We start from the raw sequence: 24,287 nt of genomic DNA, 5'->3' as shown, positions 1-24,287 counted from the left end.
TCCGGGGCTTTCCAATGGCTGAGCAAGTGAAGAATCCGCCTGCAATGTAGGAGAGGCAGGTTTGATACCTGGGTCAGGAAATTCCCCTGGAGTGGGGCATGGCAACCACTCCAGTATTCTTGCCTGGGAAAACCCGTGGACAGAGGAGCGTGGAGGGCTATGATCCATGGGATCACAAAGAGTTGGACATGACTGAAGTGGCTGAGCACACACACACAAGTGAGCTCTAGGCTAAGGATTGCTCCTGTAGGCATGTTGAGAATTGTCCCATTGGAAGTAAATGGGAGGGACTTCATGGATGTGAGGTAGGTCTTGAAGGAGAAGTTAAAGAGTTTGCCAACAGAGGGCACCCAATGAACAAAGGCAGGGCATATTTGGCCTTAAAGTTTGGAGTGGCTGAAGCCCAGAATGCATTTGCTCTGGTTCTGGAGATGAGGTAGAGGGTAAGTGAAGGCATGATGACAGAGGAACAGGAGGGCTGTGCTATCATGAAGGCAATGGGAGAGTTTATGGGTTTTTTATATTTATATTAATGGGGTTTAGCCCATATTATCCCCAAATAGGGTTTCCCTGGTGGCTCGGTGGTAAAGAACCTGCTTGCTAATGTGGTTTGATTCCTGGGTCAAGAAGATCCCCTGGAGAAGGAAATGGCAACTCACTCTAGTATTCTTGCCTGGAAAACCCCTGGACAGAGAAGCCTGGCAGGCTACAGTCCATGGGGTTGCAAAGAGTTAGACACGACTTAGTGACTGAGCAACAACATCCCCAAATGTGGCACCTTGGCATATTTAATATCTTAAGCTGAAGGGATTTTTTTTTTTTTTTAATGGCAGAAGTAGGAAAGTCACGCAGACCTTTCCATCCCTTTTGCCCTTCTTTCTTAAATAGGTCATAAAACACCACAGGAGAGGTACTCTCCGTGTACCAGGAGCTGGGAAGACATTTTTATCACTGAGACAGGGAATTTGGGGCCAAGAAATCTGTACAAACAAGTGTTAATAAACCAACCCTTACCTTTCTAGTTACATCTCCACCATTTACTACCCCTAGCTCGGATCCATTTATGTTACTGATTCATCACAAATTAATTGTTTTTGGGTCTAAAAAATATAAAAGCCTCTTGTTCTGGTCACATCTTGGATCATCATTGTCTTGTGAAGATTCCTCAGTTCAGTTCAGTTCCTCAGCTGAGTCTGACTTTTTGCAGCCCCACTGACTGCAGCACACCAGGCCTCCCTGTCCATCACCAACTTCCAGAGTTTACTCAAACTCATGTCCATTGAGTCGGTGATGCCATCCAACTATTTCATCCTCTGTCATCCCCTTCTCCTTCCACCTTCAATCTTTCCAAACATCAGGGTCTTTTCAAATGAGTCAGTTCTCTGCATCAGGTGGCCAAAGTATTGGACTTTCAGCTTCAGTCCTTCCAATGAATATTCAAGACTGATTTCCTTTAAGATGGACTGGCTTGTTTCTCCTTACAGTCCAAGGGACTCTCAAGAGTCTTCTCCAACACCGCAGTTCAAAAGCATCAATTCTTTGGCACTCAGCTTTCTTTATAGTCCAACTCTGACATCCATACACGACTACTGAAAAAACCATAGCTTTGACTATACGGACCTTTGTTGGCAAAATAATGTCTCTGGTTTTTAATATGCTGTCTAGGTTGGTCATAACTTTTCTTTCAAGGATCAAGCATGTTTTAATTTCATGGCTGCAGTCACCATCTGCAGTGATTTTGGAGCCCAAGAAAATAAAAACTCTCACTGTTTCCCCTTCTATTTGCTGTGAAGTGACGGGACCAGATACCATGATCTTAGTTTTCTGAATGTTGAGTTTTAAGCCAACTTTTTCACTCTCCTTTTTCACTTTCATCAAGAGACTCTTTAATTCTTCTTTGCTTTTTGCCATAAGTGAAGACTCCTATGTACATGTAAAAATTTTTTAAAATGTGTGTCCTTTTCTCCTGTAAATCTGTCTTTGTCAGTTTAATTTTCAGACCTAGTCAGGGACTCTAAGAAGGTAAAGAAAAGAATTTTTGACAAAAAAGGGAAGAATTGATGAAAGCAAACATCCATTTACAATGAAAATGCTCAACTGGGATATAGAGGGAACATAGCTCAACCTAAGAAAGACATAGGACGAGCTCCACATATAGCATCATATTCAACAATGAAAGACTGAAAGTCTTTCCTCAGATCAGGAACAAGACAAGGATGCCCACTCTTGCCACTTATTCAGCAAAGTACTGGAAATCCTAGCCATAGCAATCAGGCCTCAAGAAGAAATGAGACATGTAAATCACAAAGGAAGAAATAAAAATAACTTCATTTATTGATGATGCAATTATATATATATATACATACATACATATATATATATACATACATACATATATATATATACATATATTAAAATACTCAGTGAAACCCTGAGGACTCCACAAAGAAACAGAACTATTTAATTCAGTAAAGTTGGAAGATATAAGATCAATATACAAAAATTTAATGCTTCTGGGTTGGAAGAATGAATATTGCTAACAAGTCCATGTCATTCAGAGCAATCTACAGAGTCAATGCAATCCCTATCAAAATTCCAATGGAATTTTTCACAGAAATAGAACAGAATTTTTTACAGGAGCAATTCTAAAATGTGTATGGAACCACACAATCAGTATACAAAATGAGTTATATTTCTATATGCTAACAATGAACTATCAGAATAGCCAAAGCAATCTTAGGAAATAATAAACTTGGAGGCATCATGCTCCCTGACTTCAAACTGTATTACAAAGCTATAGTAATAAAAACACTACAAGATTAGCATAAAAGCAGACACATGGATCAATGGAACAAATAGAGAACCCAGAATTAAAACCATGTGGTCAATTAATCTATGACACAGGAATCAAGAATGTACAAAGGGGAAAAAATAATCTCTTCAATAAATGGTATTTGGAAAACTAGACAGAACATGTAAAAGAAAGAAACCGGACCAGTATCTTAAACACAAAAATGTATTAAATGGATAAAAGACTTGAATGTAAAATCCAAAGCCATAAACCTCTTAGAAGGAAGCATAGACATTATACTCTTGGACACTCATCTTAGCAATATATATATATATATATATATAGGATCTGTCTCATTAGGTAAGGGCAAAAAAGGCAAAAACAAATCAGTGAGACTACACCAAATTTTCCTTTGCATAACAAAATAAACCATAAACAAAATGAAAAGACAAACTGTAGAATGGGAGAAATTATTTGCAAGTCATATATCTGATAAGGGGCTAACACCCAAAATATTTGAAGAACTCATACCACTCAACAGAAAAAAAAAATCAATTAAAAATGGACAGAGGACTGGATAGATATTTTTCTAAAGAAGACATACAAATGACCAAGACAGGTGCATGAAAAGGGGCTCAGCATCACTAATCATGCTGCTGCTAAGTCGCTTCAGTCATGTTCAACTTTGTGCGACCCCATAGATGGCAGCCCACCAGGCTCCCCTGTCTCTGGGATTCTCCAGGCAAGAATGCAAATCACAACCACAATGAGATATCACCTCACACCTGTCAGAATGGCTATTACCAAAAAGACAAGAAATAGCAAGTGTTAGTGAGGATGTAAAGAAAAGGGAATCCTTGTGCACTGTTGGTGAGACTGTAAACTGGTGTGAAAGTGAAAGTCGCTCACTTGTGTCCGACACTTTGAGACCTCATGGACTGTATAGTCCGTGGAATTCTCCAGGCCGGAATACTGGAGTGGGTAGTCTTTCTCTTCTCCAGGGGATCTTCCCAACCCAGGAATCGAATCCAGGTCTCCCATATTGCAGGCAGGTTCTTTACCAGCTTAGTCACAAGGAAAGCCCATAAATTGGTGTAGCCACTCTGAAAAACAGTATGAAAGGTTCTCAAAGATTTAAAATAAAACTACCATATGATCTAACCATTCTACGTCTGTATGTTTATCTGAAGAAAACAAAATCACTATCAGGAAAAGAAATAGCACTACCACATTCATTGCAGCATTGTATAAAATAGCCAAGACTTGAAAATCATCTAAGTGTTCACGGATGGATGAATGGATAAAGAAAATATAATAGAATATTATTCATCCATAAAAAGGAAGAAAATTTTGTCATTTGCTAAAACAAGTATGGACATTGACAATATGCTAAGTGAAATAAGTCAGACTGAGAAAGACAAATAGTGTATAATATCACTTATGTGTTGAATATAAATAAAACCCTGAACTCATAGATACAGAGAACAGATTTGTGATTGTCAAAGGTGAGAGGTGGCAGGTGGTGATTGTGAAAAGGGTGAAGGTAGTTGAAAGGTATGAGCTTCCAATTATAAGATAAGTCCCAGAATGTAGTATAGAGTATGGTGACTACAGTTAACAATACTGTATTGTATATTTGAAAGCTGCTAAGAAAGTAAATCCTAAAAGTTCTCATGACAAAAAATAAAATTTGTAACTATGTGTGGTGAAAGATGTTAATTAGACTTACTGGGGTAACCATTTCACAATGTGTGTATGTGTGTGTGTGTGTAGACATATATATATACGATATGATACATATAATCATTGTTGTATGTGTGTTTGGGTGCTAAGCTGCTTCAGTCATGTCTGACTCTTTGCAACCCTATGGACTGTAGCCCACCCGGCTCTTCTGTCCATGGGATTCTCCAGGCAAGAATACTGGAGTGGGCTGCCATGCCCTCCTCCAGGGGATCTTCTGGACCTAAGGATAGAACCTGTGTACCTTATGTCTCTTGAACTGGCAGGCAGGTTCTTTACAACTAGTTCCACATGGGAATCCCCATTGTATTGTGGACCCAAAACTAATACAATATTATTAATATATATAAAAAAATTTTCAAACACAGAGAACGTAAGCAGATCAAGGAAAAAATTTCCTCCTCCACAATATTTTTGGAAGGTTGATCAGACTTTAGAAAGGAGGCAAAAAAGTAGAGAACTCTGTTGCAGTCATCCAGGTGATACGATATGCCAACTACAAACTGGCACTTGCCATCTACCTCCACTTCATGGCAAATAGATGGGGAAACAGTAGAAACAGTGGCTGACTTTATTTTTTGGGGGGCTCCAAAATCATTGCCAATGGTGACTGAAACCGTGAAATTAAAAGACGTTTGCTCCTTGAAAGAAAAGTTATGACCAACCTAGACAGCATATTAAAAAGCAGAGACATTACTTTGCCAACAAAGGCCCATCTAGTCAAAAGCTATGGTTTTTCCAGTAGTCATGTATGCATGTGAGAGTTGGACTATAAAGAAAGCTGAGTGCTGAAGAATTGATGCTTTTGAACTGTGGTGTTGAAGAAGACTCTTGAGGGTCCCTTGGACTGCAAGGAGATCCAACCAGTTCATCCTAAAGGAAATCAGTCCTGAATATTCATTGGAAGGACTGAAGTTGAAGCTGAACCTGAAAGTCCAATACTTTGGCCACCTGATGCAAAGAACTGACTCATTTGAACAGACCTTGATGCTGGGAAAGATTGAAGGTGGGAGAAGGGGACAACAGAGGATGAGATGGCTGGATGGCATCACTGACTCAATGGACATGAGTTTGTGTAAACTCTGGGAGTTGGTGATGGACAGGGAGGCCTGGCGTGCTGCAGTCCATGGGGTCGCAAAAAATCAGACACGACTGAATGACTGAATTGAACTGAACTGATCTACCTCTACAAGGTGCAGCTGCTGATTTTCAACACCTCCTGAAAGGAATTCAGGGTGGAGAGTAGAAATGAGGCACTTTTTGATCTGGGAAAACCTGCAAAACAGTTCTTCAGATGGCTAGATATTTTCAGGAGTTGGTTTTATGAGCCTAATTCTGATATTTCCACATATCTAGAAAAGCACTAAAATTTTTCATGGTGATGACTACTCCTCACGACTAGCAGTAACCTTCATGAGATTAGCCGAAGACTTCTGCAAAAAGTATGTGCTTGCTTGTGCACATTCCCCATTCAGCAAAATCACCTAATATACTGACCTTCCCCCTTAGCTCTTTGGAGCAGTTTCTCAGAGCTATCTGAAATGCTGTCTCCCAGGCTATAGTCCTCATTTTGCCCCAATTATAACTTGACTCACAACTCTCACCCTGCACACCTTTTAAAAAAGTGGACCTGTATGTGTGTGAAAGAGTCATATGAGTGTGAGGGGTTTTTATCCCTGTTAGCCTTCCCCTGCCCTTGGGAAATGCACAGAGCCCTTTGTGGGAGTGGGTCTGGAGACACAGCCATGACCCAAATAAATCCTGAGAGTAGAAAGTTTGAGGTCACTTTGTAAGATTACAGTTAATCATTTGGCCAAAGCATCTAGCTCCAAAGGCACACCTCAAGTTACTCAATAATTCCTCCATGACCTCTTGGTGTTTGCTGCCCCAAACAATCTAGCAGCAGGATTCTCTAGTCTGGAGTTTGAAGCAGATTCCCTAGAAGGGGATGGACATAACAATCCTATGTCATAGCAGCATGATTCAGATAAAGGGAGCTATTAATACTAGCTATAAAGCACTTAGAGTCATGCTTGACACTGTTTTCTTTCTATTGTAGTTTTTCAAATATTAGTTCCTATATCCCTTTCTCTGTGAGCTTCATCAACACTCTGATGAATGGCCCTTCTGTGTTTTTCTACCATTTGCATTGCAATTATTTACCCATATGTGTCTCTTTGGAGGCTGTGAATTGCCCAAAGGCACGACTGTTCTTATTTATTACTTGGCACTGTTCTAGGGTACGCGTTCTCTGCCTATTTATGTCATGACCATGATTTAGCTTTTATTAATTTAATAAAAAAAAACTACCAAAGCAAAAACATTTTAACATTCAGCAACAATGTCTGATTGTGTTTTAGACACTGAAATCTGCTTTTATTCATGTGTTAAAGAGGACTTGCAAAGACATTTCAACATCTTTGGTTTTTGCTATTAAAACTTTGGCCTTAAGTTATGGCTTTTTTTTTGCTGCAAATCTTATAAAATACTTCGTTTCTTAAGCACTTTGAAGTTTAATCCTTGTAAAGAACCATTCGTCTGAAAAAGTCAGACATAATTTATTAATTCCTTTTTTTTCGGGTCTAGATAGTTAAAGCTCTGCATGTCTCGTTGGGAACTGAATTGCAAATGTGATGGGGATATGGAAATAGACAAATTTCTTTCAAGGCAGAGTTAAAAGGAGCATTTTGGAATCACTTGCAACTCTAGTAAGCGAGTGAATGCTTTGGGAGGTCTGGTACACAGTATACTTTCAGTTCTCACAGACTTCAGCTGTTCCTTCTGCCTGAAAGCTCTCCTCCAGATGTCCGTCTGGCTAGCTCTCTTACTTCTTTCAGGCTGAAGGGGAGTATGTCACCCCAAATTATGCTTCATTGGCATAAGGATTATCCTGAGCTGGCAATTTTAAAGAAACAGCAGACACGGAAAAAGCTCTGAAAACTGAATAGAAGTCACATGTATAGGGGAAACATCCATTGGTAAGTGTGTCCTTCTCTGTAGCTAGAAGAGGAGGATTACTAAATCTCTACAATCCTTGTCAGTGAAGAAGGCAGTGACTTAAATCTACAGACCAACCATACCCTTGATTACTGTGCTTTGCCTGATAACTGAGTTTTCCCATAACAATCCCATCACCTTCCTTTGTCTTTAGCTGTAAGTGGTATTTAAGGTGATGGCTTGGGCTGTTTCAGAGAGTTAACTCAGTTTTCCTGGTTACCTACCATGTATCCAACTTACAACTTGTTAAGTGTTTTTTTTTTCCTCCTGTGAATTTGTCTTTTATTACAGGGAAGTATTAGCCAAGAATCTGGAAGGGTAAAGGGAAAATTATTTTTCTTTCCCTACAAAGCTTTTGCTCAGTCACATATTATTTCATTCTACCTCCTTCTCCTCCTCCTCTGCAGGCACTCTTAAGCTTCTGTTATGACACCATGCTACTTTATCACCTTCAATATTCTGTGTAATTCACCTGTCAACTGTGAAAGAAAAATGCTCAATGTGAGAGTTGTGAGTTAAGTTTTATTCACAGTCTTACTGAGGATTGTAGCCTGGGAGACAGCCTCTCAGAGGGCTCTGATGAATTGCCCCAAAGATAAGGGATAAGGGTGGTTTGCATGCAGTCAAGCATACACCTCTATAAAAATTACTGCTAATCACTAAGAATAAATATGTTGCAGAAGGGGGTCCCTTTCAGGGACGGAAAGTAGACTCTTGCCTTACACTTGGAAATGAACTGTCCAAGGAGACACATGTGCTGACAGAGCAAGAGACTTTATTGTAAAGGGGAGCCCAGGCAAAGAGCAGGAGGGTAAGGGAATCCAAGAGGACTGCTCCACCATGTGACTCACAGTCTCAGGTTTTATGGTGATGGGATTAATTTCTAGGTTGTCTCTGGCCAATCACTGTGATTCAGAACCCTTCCTGGTGGCGCACCCATGGTTCAGTCAGATTCCAGTGAGGATGGAAGGACGAGTGGACTAGCGTCTCCTGTTTCCTTTTGACTTTTCTCAAATTCTTCCAGTTGAAGGTGGCTTGTTAGTTCTGTGTTCCTGACCAGGACTTCCTCTTGTAAGATAACTCATGCAAGTAGTTACTATCAGGCTTGGCCAGGGTGGGCAGTTTCAGTCAGTGTTTTCCCTAACAGATATCTCAAGTTAATGATTATTATGCTTTCCTATGTATGGGAAGATGCAAGAAGTGGGGTTCATTAAAATTCTTCCTGAAATGCATCTACCTGAAGACCTATTTGTCCAAAGCACAGAGCATCTTGTTACAGTCTTTGATTTCCTCTCTCTGAAGCACTGAGTGCACTGTCAGTTGGTGACTGCAGCAGGTTAATCTTTGTAGACTTGGATGGTGAAAGAAATGCTCTTTGCTCTTCCTGTTTGCAGGTCTTCTTATGTTCATTGTGCATCTCACTCCATTGGAAGGCAAGCTCATGAGGGCTCATCCTTTTATTAGTTTTGTTGACTGATGTAGCCCAAGTGATTAGATCAGTTCCTGGCATATAGTAAGTGCTTAATAAATATTGTTTGTACCAAACGCCAACTATACAACTGTCATCAACACAACTCACTGATAAGACAAACCTGAGTTTATTGTTTACTGCACTAAGGGAGAACACAGCCTTGACAGTAGGGTTTCTCAAGGGAAAAAAAGATTGGAATTTACCAAGGATTTGAAGTTTGCTTTAAGGCAAGGCAGGGCTTCCCTTGTGGCTCAGCTGGTAAAGAATCCACCTACAATGTGGGAGACCTGAGTTCTATCCCTGGGTCGGGAAGATCCCCTGGAGAAGGGAAAGGCTACCCATTCCAGTATTCTGGCCTGGAGAATTCCATGGACTGTATAGTCCATGGGATTGCAAAGAGTCAGACACAACTGAGCGACTTTCACTTTCAGTTCAGTTCAGTTCAGTTGCTCAGTCGTGTCCACCTCTTTGTGACCCCATGAACCACAGCACACCAGGCCTTCCTGTCCATCACCAACTCCTGGAGTTTACCCAAACTCATGTCCATTGAGTTGGTGATGCCATCCAACCATCTCATCCTCTGTTGTCCCCTTCTCCTCCTGCCCTCAATCTTTCCCAGCATCAGGCTCTTTTCAAATGAATCAGTTCTTCACATCAGATGGCCAAAGTGTTGTAGGAAGGGGGACCCCTTCCAGGGCCCGAAACTGGGCTCTTGTCTGACACTCGGAAATGAATTGTCCAAGGAGACACATGTGCTGACAAAGCAAGAGATTTTATTGGGAAAGGGCACCCGGGTGGAGAACAGTAGGGTAAGGGAACCCACAAGAACTGCTCTGCCGCATGGCTCACAGTCTCAGGTTTTATGGTGATGGGATTAGTTTCCGGGTGGTCTTTGATGGATGCTAGCGAGAGGGATTCTGGGAAGTGGATGGACATGCAGTGTCTCCTTTAGACCTTTCCTGAACTCGTCTGGTTGGTGGTGGCTTATTAGTTCTGTATTCCTTATCAGGATCTCCTGTCATAAAACAACTCATGCAAATGGTTACTATGGTGCCTGGCCAGGGTGGGCGGTTTCAATCAGTGTGCATCCCCTAACAACTCCCCACTGAGAGACTTCATACTTAAGATACTTCTTGGGAATTGGGGCGGAGGTCTCTTTCTTCTGTAACTTGTTCCTGCTGTGCATGGGCATAGGCGTGCCTAGCAGAGCAGAAGTCTCTCTCTACCTGATCTAAGTTGGGGTGTTCCACATCTGAAACCAGCTTCCACCCTTATAGTAACAGCAATTTAGTTAGCCCCTAAAAAAAAATCATCCCCTGGTGGCTCAGAGGTTAAAGTGTCTGCCTGCAATGCAGGAGACCTGGGTTGATCCCTGGGTCGGGAAGATCCTCTGGAGAAGGAAATGGCAACCCACTCCAGTATTCTTGCCTGGAGAATCCCATGGATGGAGGAGCCTGGAGGACTACAGTCCACAGGGTCACAAAGAGTCGGACATGACTGAGCGACTTCACACACACACTTTCTCAGAGATGAAATAGACAAGGGCCAAACAGGAGACCTAACAGGATGGTCATCTCTGGTCCCTGGAAACAGAAGGCAACGTTTGGGGTGAGGGTTGCAGGGTTTGTGACCCTTTCTGATTGGTTGGTGGTGAGGCAACAGAGCTGTGCTCCAGGAATCTTGTGTTCAGTCTGAAGTTACCATCCTCCACCTGGGTGGGGGCTCAAAGACATTGTTATGCATATTTCTTTGAGTAGGAACCAGGACTCCGTCTGGAGGCTGTACCAACATTTGATTGTTTCTGTTTTTGTATCCCCTCCCTTCCCTGATTAGCAATTGTTTGAATCCACCCTTTGGAACTCAGGGAAGGTCAAGGAGGCTGAATGAACCCTATATCCTACAGATGGAGAACACAGAACAGATCTGTACTCCAGAACCCCACAGAATCCTGCTCAGTTTTAATTTAGGGAACTGGGCAACTATGACTGTGATAACTTCCTGTCAAAATGGGGCATAGGACTACCTCAGCTTGGAGTATAGAAACTGAATTGGAAGTATTTCTGAGTTCCAAGTTCTAGATCTGAGTCTTGTATGATTAAAATCCTAATCCCTTGGTCTGCCATTTTGGTGTAACAGACCCAATTAGAAGTAGTTGGAGGAGTGATAATTGGAATTTAGTAGACAAAATAAATCTCATTTCTTTTTATAAGAATAGGCTTGAAACCCAGTCTGGACCTGGCACTTCAGGGAGACTTGTAGCCAGGTAGCCAGTTGCCTAGTTTTATAAAAAGTAAGGTCACTATCTCCCAGCAGACATTGTTTTGAGAATGGTGGCATCCAAGCCTGACACGACTCAGAAAACTCAAGTGTTTAGCAATACAAGGTCTAATCTGAAAGTACACCCATAGCATCACCTAGTTATTTCCCAGGATATCTGAACCATAGCTACTCTATTTTGACTTTATTGTTAACTTTTCCTTAATAGCCAAAGCAGATTTCATCATTAATGACATCAGTGTTTCTCTAGGTTTGAGAATATGCAAGAATTGGGACTCATAAAATCTTCTCCTAAAAAGATCTAACTATCTGAAGGCCTGTTATGCCAGTTTTTCCCAGAGCACAGAGTGCCTCATTCCTGATTTTCACCCTGAACTCCTTTCAGGGGCATTGAAAGTCAACAGTTGCACTGACCATGATTTAATCTTTGTAGATGTAGATGGCAAGTGTCAGTCTTCAGTTGGCAGAGCCCCTTTCTGCTTATAAACGTGACCATGATTTTGAGGGGGGGTGCATTTCATGACCATTTTATCTCATGGTGCTGTCCATTCTCAGGTATGACAAAGATTTTGTTGACAGGCCACTCAATGTGCTGTTACTGGACTAGGCCATAAAACAGCATCCAAAATTCTCTGGACCACCTGTCTTACTAGCCTCTTGGTGCAGGAAAATATTCCCACTTGTTGCTTCTTCCCGTATCTAGAGTTACACTGTTACCATCATCGATCTCATATGGGACTATATATTATTCTATTAGAGGCCTCAGACACACATTTGACAGTGTAAGAAATATCAGTTTTGTAAAGCAGGTGAAATACAAATAACATAGCCAGCAGTATTAGTAAAGTAACAAGTAAGACTTAAGTTAAGAGCTTCCATTAGATGTAGCCCAGTATATCTCAGGTCATCTGACTTAGTCTGCTCTGTAGAATCTTTATCTTCCAGGGAAATTATACATTGGCACCATCTATAAGGCACATAGCCCCGTTTTCTCGTGTTACTAGACTGATTGTCCTTAGTATGATTTAATTGTTTCCAACACAGAGGAGACTTTAAAACTAAATTACCATAGCCTGGTGTTATCTATGTAAATCCATCCCATAATTCTGGGAGATTTTTCCTCCTTCGCTGAAACTTTTCTTGTTGCTCAGACTGAGCTTGAGTAATAGAAAAAATCTCAAATTTATGGCCAGAGCCAGAGCAGGCATCATTAATTGGCCTGGTGAGGGGATCCCATCTAGTATCTAGTCCTGGTTGCAGGTCATGAGGCATCTGATCTTCATCGAAAGATAGATTACTGAGATAAGCTTCAGAAACAAACTTAGGGTATTCTTTAAGAATTCAATTAAATTTTACATTAGTATCACATAACAGCAAAGAACTATCTAAGAGATGAGCCTTCCTAGATGCAGACCTCCATTAACAAGCTGGGATTTAACATTTTTTGAAATATCTTTTTCTCCCTAGAGTTACCCTCATTTTTATCAAATATAACCAAATTAAGGCTAGTTTGTTTGCAAAATAGGTCTGTTCTCACTAATGTGATGATTTATATAACCATAATTGATTATAGACTTTTTATTTTGCTGAAACATTTATAGAGTCTCAGACTGAACTTTTAAAAATAAAATAGGGCTGGGAAACTCACACCAAAGACTTAGCACAGATTTTGCCTAACAAATCTAGGTGAATTCTTCCCTTTTTAAGGTCTCAAAAATTTCTTGAGATTTTTGAACCTGTGAGATAACCTTCCAAACTCGTCTGATAAACTTACTGGAAACCTAAGAATTTCCAATTTTTGGAGGAGTCAGATAGAGAGAAAATATAATTGTTTTGTTTATAACGTTTAATTTTACCAAAATATTGTCATAGTTAGTTTGAGAGGAAGGTTTTCCCCACTCCCTGAAAACATAAGATTCAAACCCATAATTTTTCAGATAGAAACCATAAAAGTTACAGGCATATTTGCTGGTTCATTCAGTCATTTTTGTTAACTTTTGTGAAGTCATCAGGTTTTCCATTAGAATACCAGGACATATCAGAATGTTAAAAACTCCATATAATTTCTAGGATATCTGTACCACCTCATGCGAAGAGTTGACTCATTGGAAAAGACTTTGATGCTGGGAGGGATTGGGGGCAGGAGAAGAAGGGGACAACCGAGGATGAGCTGGATGGCATCACTGACTCGATGGACGCGAGTCTGAGTGAACTCCGGGAGTTGGTGATGGACAGGGAGGCCTGGCGTGCTGCGATTCATGGGGTCACAAAGAGTCGGACACGACTGAGCGACTGAACTGAACTGAACTGAATTTTATGATACATTATACCATGAGTGGATTTATTACTCATTTGATAATCTTTTTCATGTAATTTAACTAACTAAATAAACACAGTTTAATATCTCTCTTTGGGATGTTTCAGGGGCCCTCTGAAGCACCCCAAAGTTAGCTAGAGGTCAAAGGAACTTCAAAAGAATTCGATTTAGGAAGTTTTATAAAAAAGATAGATTAAAAGCGTTTAGAACATTTGGCCAGATTTGGTCAATGTTGATGGGTGTATCATTTAGCTTGTTGATGTGTCACAATGGGCGTAAATACCAAGGCTTGAGGTCTAGTGAAAGTCAGCTCCGCCCTCTTGGACCTAGTTGGCTCTAACCAGTTTTCTTATGGGTGTGGGTGTGTCATTCCTAACAAAATCCATTTATCTAACTAATCGTAATCCAGTTTTAGAAAATCCTGATCCTGCATAACTCTTTTTAGCATTTTTTCATACCTTTATTATTATTTTTTTTTTTACTGAAAACACACTTCCTACTTTCCTTTAGCAACCAAGAACTAACTTTTATATTAGCATTCTATAGATTGGTGAGCATAAATACCAGTGATAATTTCTAAAACCCTTGCTTTCTTAGAACATTTTAGGATGACACCAAACATTATTCATTTATAGTCCCAAATCTCTTTAGTTTCTCTGTAAAAGGAAATTAATGTTTAGTAGTAAATGTTTCAAAAGTGAAAGAAGTTGCTCAGTTGTGTCCAACTCTTTGCGACCCGTGGACTGTAGCCCACCAAGCTCCTCCGTCCATGGGATTCTCCAGGCAAGAATACTGGAGTGGGTTGCCATTTCCTTCTCCAGAGGTTCTTCCTGACCCAGGGATCAAACCCAGGTCTCCCACGTTGCAGGCAGACGCTTTAACCTCTGCACCACCAGGGAAATCTTATTTTATTTGGAAATAACCTAACTATTCAATAGACTTCCAACACTTAGCACAGTTAGCACAACCCTTAGAAATTTAAGTTATGCCAATCTGGAAAGACTAATTTAGACAGATATTTCTAAAGAATAATTATTCTTAATAGAGTTTATATAAAAGCTCATATCTCATTTACATTTTTTTTAAGTTTCTTCACTTGAGGTAATTTCCTCGCTGACAAACTTGTAACAGATATAATATTTAACTTATATTAAACCTAGGTACAATGAAAATATTCTATTTAATGTTAATTACTCTAAGACATGTCTATATTAGATAGGTCAACAAACAAACATTAATATCAGGTATTTAATACTGAATATTTCCCAGTTCACGTGAACCTGGAATTTATTGTTTAATTTAGAATTATTTGACTTGTAAGTGCTTACCTTTTTTAAGCCAAATAAATAGAGCTCATTTACAAATTAACCTCAAAAACATTACCCAGAGACAAAGGCGTACCAAGACATATTTAGACAGACACAGTGCAAGATTTAGCTTCAAGTCTTTTTTCCTAACAAAGTGGCGGCAGGTCTAAACCAAATGGTGGCCAGACAAAGCAAAATGGTCATCAAAAATTACAACACAGAAGACAGAGTTAAAACACACACACATAAACCTGGCAGTCCTCATCAAAGTGAAAGTGAAAGAAGTCACTCAGTCGTGTCCAACTCTTTGCAACCCGTGGACTGTAGCCCACCAAACTCTTCCGTCCATGGGATTCTCCAGGCAAGAATACTGGAGTGGGTTGCCATTTCCTTCTCCAGAGGTTCTTCCTGACCCAGGGATTGAACCCAGGTCTCCCATGTTGCAGGCAGACGCTCTAACCTCTGCACCACCAGGGAAGCCCCTAAATACAAGAATCCAAGTACTAACATCAAAGATTTCAAGGGAGGAGAGGAAGCCAGGAGGGAGGAAGAAGGGGGAGGAGGCGGGAGAGAGGGGGCAAAAGGGGTGGCCTTACAGACATTTCCTGCCACCTACAGATACCCAGGTGTTATGGGATTTTTTCCTGGGCCTCCAGAGAAGGGAGGACTGGAAGTCGGCCCTACCAGAAATCAAACCAGACCAGAACCAGAATTCGAGTTCTCTGCCAAGAGGAGGTGATCAGTCTCCAATCCTCATCTCAGGGTGAGGCCCTTCAACCTGATTCCTGCATTCAGGACCGGGGGACTAGAAAAACAGGGAAGGATAGGAAGGGTTAAGGAGAGGAAAGAGAGAGGGAAGATGAGAGAGGTCAATAAAGTGTCTTGTTCCTTACCAGTTGGGGCTCTCTGGCCAGTTGTCCACGTCAGGAGGAGACCAGGGACAAAAGGGTCCCAATTGTGGCCTCTGGGTCTGGTCCATTGGCAGGCAAGCTGGCCCCTGAGTACCCCGAGTGGTCAGGATGTCAGTCTCAGTGAAGAAGAGTCCCACCAGAGTCACCATTTGTTGCAGGAAGGGGGACCCCTTCCAGGGCCTGAAACTGGGCTCTTGTCTAACACTCGGAAATGAATTGTCCGAGGAGACACATGTGCTGACAAAGCAAGAGATTTTATTGGGAAAGGGCACCCGGGTGGAGAGCAGTAGGATAAGGAAACCCAGAACTGCTCTGCTGTGTGGCTCACAGTCTCGGGGTTTATGGTGATGGGATTAGTTTCCAGGTGGTCTTTGGCCAATCATTCTAATTCAGAGTCTTTCCTGGTGGCGCATATATCGCTCAGCCAAGATGGATGCTAGCGAGAGGGATTCTGGGAAGTGGACGGACATGCGGTGTCTCCTTTAGACCTTTCCCAAACTCTTCCGGTTGGTGGTGGCTTATTAGTTCTATATTCCTTATCAGGATCTCCTGTCATAAAACAACTCATGCAAATGGTTACTATGGTGCCTGGCCAGGGTGGGCGGCTTCCCCTAACAAAAGTATTGGAGTTTCAGCTTCAACATCAGTCCTTTCAATGAACACCCAGGACTGGTCTCCTTTAGGATGGACTGGTTGGATCTCTTTGCAGTCCAAGGGACTCTCAAGAGTCTTCTCCAACACCACAGTTCAAAAGCATCTATTCTTTGGTACTCAGCTTTCTTTATCGTCCAACTCTCACATCCATACATGACTACTGGAAAAACCATAGCCTTGACTAGATGGACCTTTGTTGACAAAGTAATTTTAACTTTAACTTAAACTTTCACTTTAAGGCAAGGCAAGTCTTTCAACATGGGAAAGGGGGTCCTGATAAGTTTTTAATATCTTTATCTATGTTATCCTGAAAGCACTATGTGTCTGGATCTGGGATGATTATTATTTGCTTACAGAAATACATCAGTTCCTCAGCCTTCATTTTTCCCTCTTCTGGGTAAGGCAGAGAGAGCCAGATGCTTGGGCCTGTGTGTACAAAGGAGATTCTTACCCCACAGGAGAGAAATCCCAAACTCATCAGTCTGGCTCTTTCCACAGGACAAGATCACAGCAACCTGACTCCCCTTATGAGAGAGGGAGAGAAACTTAATCTTCCTCCTATACACAAAATCTCCCTGGGAGAAGAAGAAGCTCTCTCTTGGAATGTAAATGAAGGTCTCCAAGGGGATACTTAGACACGCCTCTCTGGGTTTACAAGCCTCTCTGGGCTTACAACCCTGGAATGTCTCCAAGTCTGGGTTTTATCCTCCTTTGAAATGTAAACATGTGTCTCCAGAGAGGTAAGTCCTCTGGAGTTCTCTGAGAGGTAAGTCCTCTGGAGTTCTCTGGCATTCAACTTCCCTTTAAATTCCCAGACTTGTCTTTTAAGCCAGAATCCAGTAAAATTTGCTCAAAAATCCATAACTATGTAGAAATATGAAAATGTTCACTTCCTAACATGGCCTTAATTAGATTTGGATAAGGATCACAAAGCAGCTTCCCAGGTGCCTCAGTAGTAAAAAAAATCCATCTACAAAGCAGGAGACCCAGGTTTGATCTCTGAGTCGGGAAGATCCCTTGGAGAAGAAAATGGCAACCCACTCCAGTATTCTTGCCTGGGAAATTTCAAGGACAGAGGAGCTTGTCAGGATGCAGTCTATGGGGTCGCAAAGAGTTGGACACAACTAAACAATGACAAAGGATCATAATATAACAGTTGTGAAAATAAATGTGTGCTCAGTAACTGAGTTGTGTCTGACTCTTTGCGACCCCATGGACTGTAGGCTGTCAGGCTCCTCTGTCTATGAGATTTTCCAGACAAGAATGCTGGAGTAGGTTCCCATTTCCTTCTCCAGGGGATCTTCCAGACCCAGGGGTGGAACCCATGTATCTTGTTTCTCCTGCATTGGCAGGTGGGTCCTTTATCAGCTGAGCCACTGGGGAAGCCTGTGGAAATCAATGAAGATCATCCAAATGAGGAGAGGCAAAGAGTATTTATTCAGAGCAAGGGAGCCAGTCATCATTACTTTTATATTTGGCACAGGAAAGCAGAGAAGAGGTCAAACTTTATAGCACAAAAGAGGGAATGTTTGTATCTCCTCATGTGGGTTATTGACATGGTGAAGTTATATGCAGGCAGACTGGATGCAAGGCATCCTATGTGACTATGTGATACATATTTCGGTTCTTTTCAGTTAGTCCCAAGTTGGAAATTTGAAAGTTGGCAATTATCAATCAAGTCCTGGCTGCTTGAGGCCAATTGTTGCAGGAGTTATTGTTTGGATGCCTGGACTGTTTGCTAGAAACAGTGATCTGACTTTTATAAGTCTGATTTGTAGATAGGAGATTGGCCCCCTGGGTTGGTTATTGTTGATAATGAGTTGGTTTCCTGGGCTGGCTGCTACAGATTATGGATCAGAGTTGTCTTTTTATATGAGACCTGGCCATTCTCCATTTGTATATTGAGTCTCTCTTGGGTTAGCATTGGTGGAAATAGCAAGACAAAGATATTGAAGCCAGGAAATCTTAGACCACAAACCATCTGCTAATGCTTCCTATTGAAGAGCTGAGGAGCCTCTTGGGAAGTTCCTGTAACAAACAATCAAGTTATTTGCTTGGGTAAGAATATCCTGGAAGAGTAAACTGGTGCTAATCAAAGTAATACAAGAGTAAAGTTATGCTAATGTAACCTGGAGGAGGGCACAGCAACCCACTCCAGTATTCTTGCCTGGAGAATTCCTTGGACCAAGGAGACTGGCAGGCTGCAGTCCACAGGGTCACAAAGAGTCAGACACAGCTTAAGTGACTTAGTACACACACATGTTAATGTAGACAGTACCAGGAGAGGGGGAGATGGGTAGTTTTGGTTTTCAGTTGAATGAATTGAAGGGAAGAGATGGAAAGGACTCAAGATTCATCTAATATCACAGATGTTCCCCAGTTTTAGTTCTTTCTCCACTCCTCCCAGCCATGCAAGGTGCTGTGAGAAAAGTGAGAATATTTCTATTTTATAGAAAATGGAGATTCTGAGTTTAAATGAGTTGTTCAAAGTCACACTTAGATTGCAGTAAAAGCAGAATTCAAAACCAGTTCTGTAGGACTCCAAAACCTCAGGCTCTTTCTAGAGCACCATGCTGTTTTCCATAAATTTAAACATTACACAAATCACCTTTTCATTGCTAAGCATATTATGAAAGTGTATAAGTATATCCATATGTATGTTTTGGGGGAGAAGGAAAGACAGTGGGGTAGACCTTAGAGGGGCACAAAGTAAGTTATTTTTGAGTATAGCTTTGCAGTGAGTTTTTTAAGAGTAAGCCCAGAATTTAGACTTGTATCTACCCTTCATTTCAAATATTCTCTTTACTGATAGAAGGCCCTTTTAGCTACTGCATTATAATCACACATTTCTCCTTAATACATGCTTTTTCTATTTTTTTCCCCCTTAAAAATAATTGGAAAAGTAGCCAAAGTTAACTTCAAATAATTAAATGTATGTGATTCTTGGGAATAATTTCAGATTTTGCAAAAGCTATGTGGTTTTGAAGAACTATGAAAATAAAACTGCTGGCTGTTCCTAGATTTACAGTCTTCACAGTTTGTATTCTATGTTGCTGGCATTTTTACTGAGCTGGAACACTCTCCAGAGAACAGCATTTTATCTTTTAAAAGCAATTACAATTATAATTAGTGTTGTTATTACTTTCTTAGCCAGGGCAGGGGAATGCAATGATCCCAGCCCCCAGTTCATCAGTATAAAATGCTGCTGCTGCTGCTAAGTCGCTTCAGTCGTGTCCGACTCTGTGCGACCCCATAGACGGCAGCCCACCAGGCTCCCCCATCCCTGGGATTCTCCAGGCAAGAACACTGAAGTGGGTTGCCATTTCCTTCTCCAATGCATGGAAGTGAAAAGTGAAAGTGAAGTCGCTCAGTTGTGTCCGATCCTCAGGAACCCCATGGACTGCAGCCTTCCAGGCTCCTCCATCCATGGGATTTTCCAGGCAAGAGCACTGGAGTGGGGTGCCATTGCCTTCTTCGATATAAAATGCTAGGAGTACGTAATGCTAAGCTGCCAAGAGCGGCTTCGTGTTGCCTTCTTCTGAGCTAAGCTCCAAAACTGTGGGTAGGAAAAACCTCAGGAAGAACTCTGTGTTTGAGAGGAATCCTTCCAAAGGAAATGCCCCGCTAGAGCCCACAGCGTATTGTTATTTTATTCTCTTCTTCATTGAGAGGGGCTACGAACCGTACTGATTGCATTCACACTCTGCTGCACTTTGGAATTGCCTGGGGAGCTCTGAAAGCTCTTGATGCTCAGGCTGCACACCAGACCAATTAAATCAGAATATTTGGGGATGGGAAACAAGCATTACTATTTTTTGAAACTCCCCAGAGGATTCCAACTTGCAGAGGATTCCAAGCTGGAGAACCAGTGAATGATAGCACGATGCAGATGGGTTTCTGAAACTCCCTGGGAATCTCTGAGGGCAGCTCCAGGTAATGTCCTGGACCTGGGTGGACGATGGGGAGACAATTATGGTGGTCCTGTGCTATGAGGTGTCAGCTGCTGGTATCAGTCCTGACTCGGTGCATGCAGGGCTGGCTTGTGCCCTGGGCTGTGGCTCTGCATATGAACTGAACAAGCTGATTGCTATAGTCCTTGATGGTCACTCTAGACACTGGACTTTGAGGTCTAAGGACTGGTGGGGATCAGCCTTTCCTGGAGGAACTGCTTCTTAGGAGCTGGTGGAGCAGTGGACCCAGCCTGGGCACTGCTTTGTAGGAGTGGGCATTACTTTGCCTCCTCAAAACCCATGTGGACCAGCTCAATTGCTGAGTTGGCCCTAAGCACCATTGTTACCTCCCCCAGAACTTCTGAGCAGCCCTAGCCAGTTTCTACAGCTGGATGTTTGCAGCCTCCATGGCCATGCTCAGGAAGGGAGAACAGACGAGCTCAAAGATGAATTTCCACATTGATCTACTTAGGAGCTAGGATACACAACCACATAGTTTGCAAGGCAGTTATTTATCAGAAGCTATGCACTTCCTCGGCCTGCACACACCTAGATGAGACCAAGTTATACTGGCTTCCAGTGATGACTTAGAAGCACAGGGCACCCCTGAATGCATAAATAGGACAGGGGAGCCTTGTCAGAGTAGCCTGGACTTTTAGAACTCCTCTTTTTTTATGGCTAATAAGAAAGATCAAGTATTTGCCTTGATCAGGCATATTAGTCATATCCAATCTGAATAAAACAATTATTTTTAATCTTTACTGTAACAGGGTGTTAAAATAAGACTTTTCCTAGTTTGTTAGTTTCAGCAGAGGCCACAAAGGCTAAGAAACAAAACAATGAAGAGAAAGTATCGTATATCCTAAGATATGATGTAACTGTTCAGTCTATATGGTGAAGAACCATTTACTCCATCATGGATAGATACTATTGTAAAATACAAAATCATGCTTTTGGATATTGCAGCAATGTCAGATTGCCAAAAATGTTTCTAACACTCTCAATTTCCTTACTGAGATCTTCATAGATTGGTAGCAGTTTTAGGTACCACTGCTATAGATCACTTTTACAGGTCAGGCTAAGTGCCTGTGAAATCGTTCTGTCAATCTTAGCCCACATCCCGGCTTGTAAGAGAAAGGTAGGAGAAAGTTGAAGAGCCTGGAGAATAATGATTTCTTTAGAGAAGTGATGGGAGCTCTAAAGGCTCACTTAGTGAGCTCAATCATGTCCCCTGGAGTATGCGGGGACTTTTATGTGATTCATACCTAGAAAAAATAAAAAGATGAGAGGTGCAGCTAGAGAGAACAGAGCCATGCAGAGTGAACTGCACCTTCCTACTGGAGAGGCAAAGATGGATGTTTCTCAGGAAAGCTGGCTGTGAGCCTTGTATAAACCAGGCCCATGAGAGTGTCCTGCCAGGTGTTAGGATATCTCAGTGGAAAAAAGCTAGAGCTATGCCAAAGAATATAGAAATCAGAGCTGGGGGGCAACAGTGAGTAGCAGTGGGAGCAAGCTTCAACTGCACCAGGAAATTGCAGTTGGAGGTGCCCAGTGTTCAGTGAGTGTGTGTGGGGGGGTGGGAGGGGTGGATGGGAGGGGATTGGCAAGGAAGCAAACCTCATGAGACAGTGATGGGCCATCAGTCACACAAGAGGCCCCAGCCTCAGATTACAGTGCCAATAAGAAAGCACCGCATCTGTCCTCTCCACCTTGTCCCCATCCCTCCCATTCCTTCCCTACGGCCAACCTTGTGCTTGAGGTTGGACCAAACTTGGAGAAAATACAAACTTGATGAGTGTGGAGTGTTGATATTATCCTGGCTTAGATATTTCAATATTAAGAAAGAGTAACTTTTACTGAGAATAATCAAAATGCCAATCCATTTGCTTCAGGCTGCATCTAGGGGAGACACAACTTAAGGACTCGTGTGGAAGTGTATTGGTGAGAAAGAAAGTGACCTCCTGATCTGGCCTCTTGTCATCCAAAAGTTGGAGAAGGCAATGGCACCCCACTCCAGTACTCTTGCCTGGAAAATCCCATGGATGGAGGAGCCTGGTAGGCTGCAGTCCATGAGTCGCTAAGAGTTGGACTCGACTGAGTGACTTCACTTTCACTTTTCACTTTCAGGCATTGGAGAAGGAAATGGCAACCCACTTCAGTGTTCTTGCCTGGAGAATCCCAGGGACGGGGGAGCCTGGTGGGCTGCCGTCTATGGGGGTCGCACAGAGTCGGACACGACTGAAGTGACTTAGCAGCAGCAGCAGCAGCATCCAAAAGTGGTACCATGATCATAGAAAAATGGTTGGAGATCAAAGTCTGAGTAAGATTTCTAAGTCTGCATGCTTGTTCATCATTTATTAGTGATGGGGTTCAGGACATGCTACCCCCAAATACGGCACCATGGCGTATTCGTAATTTAAGCTGAAGGAGTTTGAAAAGATGGTACAAGCAGGAAGGTCTCTCTGATCTCCCCTATCCTTCTTCCCTGCAGCAGGACATGAAACCCTCATGTGAGAGGTGCCCTCCCTGTACCTGGAGGAAAGGAGCATTTACCTTGAAGGTGGAGGAACACTAACATAAGCCAAAAAGCTTGCTCTTCCCCCCAGTTTACCATTCTTAGCTCATACTTCTTGTCTGTATCTTTCCACAACTTTTCTACTCTGTAGAAAACCTACCATAAAACCCCTCAATTTCAACCGCTTCTTGGGTCTTCATTTCCTTATGAAGCATTTCATGCCATGAAAAATTTGCATTAAATTTGTTTGCTTTTCTCCTGTTAATCTGTCTTTCAGTTCAGTGGGACCCTCAGAGGGTTGACAGAAACAAATTTTTCCTCCCCTATGTGAGCTTTGTGATCCTGGCCAAGAGAAACTATGCCTTAGTTTCCCATCTGTGAAGTGGGGATAACTTGACCATCTAGAGTTGCTATGAGGATTATAGGAATCATGAATATAAAGTATTCGAAACAATCAAGGAACATCGTAATAAACATTACTAATAGTCTAAAAATCACCTGGGAGCACGCTAGAAGTGTTGATTCTGAGGCCTTTAAGCCTTACCCACCAGTGGGGAGACAAAAGCTTTGGGACACCCCAAACTGACCACTCAGCCAAGTGTGTCAGGAATCAGTGCCATCCACCAGTGATCCAGTGACCCAACACTAGCTCTGGGACTCCTGGGACTGACAAACAGACCCTAGGACCTGTCCCTGGCTCTTACCTGCTGGCAGTAGCCCCAGCACCTCTTTTTACCCGCTGGTGGGTGGGCACCAGCTTCAGGACCACCAGGATCCCAACTTTGCCCACCAGTGAGCCAGGACTAGCTCCAGTGACCCCCAGGGTTCTATAGTCAGTTGCCTGATGATCCTATCTTGTCAACCAGTGGCTGATAACTTCCACTGGACAGGACCTGGCAAGCAACTGGACAGAGGGCCAACCAAGTCAACCAGACCACCTGCAGTAGTCAGCCATTATAACAGAAGGACCCACACAGACTATAGGGGGCACCCCTAAAGAGGAGTACACTGAAGTGATGCATAGGATGCCTCCTACATAGATAAACTGAACAGAATAGAGAGTCCAGAAATAAACCCACAGGTTTATGGTCAATCAGTCTTGACAAAGGAGCCAAGAGTATGCAATGGAGAAAAGGTAGTCTCTTCAATAATTAGTGCTGGGAAAACTATACAGCTACATGTAAAAGAATAAAATTAGAACAATTTATAAACACCATATGCATAGGTAAACTCAAAGTGGACTAAAGAGCTGAATGTAAGACCATAAACCATAAAACTCCTAGAAGAAAATATAGGCAGAACACTCTTTGACATAAATAGTGGCAATATTTTTTTGCATCTATCTCCTAACGTAAAG

General features: G+C 42.1%; 1 long non-coding RNA gene across 1 annotated transcript; it reads left to right on the top strand.

The window, feature by feature from the left end:
• The first annotated feature begins 206 nt into the window (after positions 1 to 206).
• Positions 207 to 24,287, top strand: LOC120880357. Its single transcript, XR_005725017.1, has 3 exons — positions 207 to 219; positions 322 to 323; positions 24,156 to 24,287. It is a non-coding gene; the product is annotated as an uncharacterized LOC120880357 (long non-coding RNA).

This window comes from Oryx dammah, unplaced genomic scaffold, assembly GCF_014754425.2.
Source record: "Oryx dammah isolate SB20612 unplaced genomic scaffold, SCBI_Odam_1.1 HiC_scaffold_21, whole genome shotgun sequence".
Lineage (NCBI taxonomy): Eukaryota > Metazoa > Chordata > Mammalia > Artiodactyla > Bovidae > Oryx > Oryx dammah.
This window is presented reverse-complemented; position numbering and strand designations above follow the sequence as displayed.